This window comes from Mastomys coucha, unplaced genomic scaffold, assembly GCF_008632895.1.
Source record: "Mastomys coucha isolate ucsf_1 unplaced genomic scaffold, UCSF_Mcou_1 pScaffold13, whole genome shotgun sequence".
Classification (NCBI taxonomy): Eukaryota; Metazoa; Chordata; class Mammalia; order Rodentia; family Muridae; genus Mastomys; species Mastomys coucha.
In genome coordinates this window covers 72,736,688-72,738,621 of record NW_022196895.1, presented here as the reverse complement: position 1 = coordinate 72,738,621, position 1,934 = coordinate 72,736,688, and positions in this window count along the sequence as shown.

Sequence of the window (1,934 nt, the reverse complement as noted above, 5' to 3'; positions counted from 1 at the left end):
GGGACCTCATAAAGTTGCAAAGCTTCTGTAAGGCAAAAGACACTGTCAATAGGACAAACCGGCAACCAGCAGATTGGGAAAAGATAGTTACCAATCCTATATCTGATAGAGGGCTAATATCAAAGAACTCAAGAAGTTAGACTCCAGAGAACCAAGTAACCCTATTAAAGATGGGGGACAGAGTTAAACAGAGGATTCTCAACTGACGAATCTCAAATGACTGAGAAGCACCTAAAGAAATGTTCAACATCCTTAGTCATCAGGGAAATGCAAATCAAAACCACCCTGAAATTGCACCTCACACTAGTCAGAATGACTAAGATCAAAAAATCAGGTGACAGCAGATGCTGACGTGGATGTGGAGAGAGAGGAACTCTCCTCCATTGCTGGTGGGATTGCAATCTGGCACAACCACTTTGGGAATCAGTGTGGTGGTTCCTCAGAAAACTGGACATAGTATTACTTGAGGACCAAAAGATGCTCCAACATTCAACAAGGACACATGCTACACTATGTTCACAGCAGCCTTATTTATAATAGCCAGAAGCTGGAAAGAACCCAGATGTCCTCAACAGAGGAATGGATACAGAAAATGTGGTACGGGCTGAAGAGATGGCTCAGAGGGTAAGAGCACTGACTGCTCTTCCGAAGGTCCTGAGTTCAGATCCCAGCAACCACATGGTGGCTCACAACCACCCATAATGAGATCTGAGACCCTCTTCTGGTGCTTCTGAAGACAGCTACAGTGTATTACGCTGGAGCAAGCGGGGTAGAGCAAGCAGGGCCAGAGTGAGCAGCCATCTGAACAGCTATAGTGTACTCATACACATAAAAATAAATAAGTAAATAAATCTTTAAAAAAAAAAAAAGAAAAAAGAAAATGTGGTACATTTGCACAATGGAGTACTACTCACCTATTAAAAACAACGATTTCATGAAATCCTTAGGCAAATGGATGGAACTTGAAAACATCATCCTGAATGAGGTAACCTAGTCACAAAAGAACACACATGATATCACTGATAAGTGGATATTAGCCCAAAAGCTCAGAATACCCATGATACAACTGAAGATACCCACGAGATCACATGAAGCTCAAGAAGAAGGAAGACCAAAGTGTGGATGCTTCAGTCCTTCATAGAAGGGGGAACAAAATACTCACAGGAGGGAATACGGAGACAAAGTGTGGAGCAGAGACTGAAGGCCAGGCCATCTAGAGACTGCCCCACCTGGGGATCCATCCCATATACAGACACCAAACCCAGACACTATTGTGGATGCCAAGAAGTGCTTGCTGACAGGAACCTGATATAGGTGTCTCCTGAGAGGCTTTGTCAGTACCTAACAAATACAGATATGGATGCTCACAGCTAACCATTGGACTGAGCATGTGGACCCCAATGGAGGAGTTAGAGAAAGGACTGAAGGAGCTGAAGGGGTTTGCAACTGCATAGGAAGAACAGCAATACCAACCATCCAGGCCCCCTACCCCCTCAGAGCTCCCAGGAACTAAACTACCAAACAAAGAATACACATGGAGGGACCCATGGCTCTAGCTGCATACGTAGCAGAGGATGGCCTTATTTGGTATTAACGGGAAGAGAGGCCTTTGTTCCTGTGAAGGCTTGATGCCCCAGTGTAGGGGAATGCCAGGGTGGTGAGGTGGGAGTGGGTGGCTGTGTGGAGGAACACCCTTATTGGAGCAGGGGGCAGGGGGATGGGATTAGAAGTTTGCAGAGGGGAAACCAGGAAAGGGGGTAACATTTGAAATGTAAATAAATAAAATATCAAGAAAGAAAGAAAGAAACCCACCAGAATGCCCCAAAACCAAAAAACCAAATATGCCTCCATGAACTGTAACCAAATAAATAGACACAAGAAAAATGGGCTGGAGTCCATTGTATACAACTTCTCCTGAACATGAGGCCTGTCCT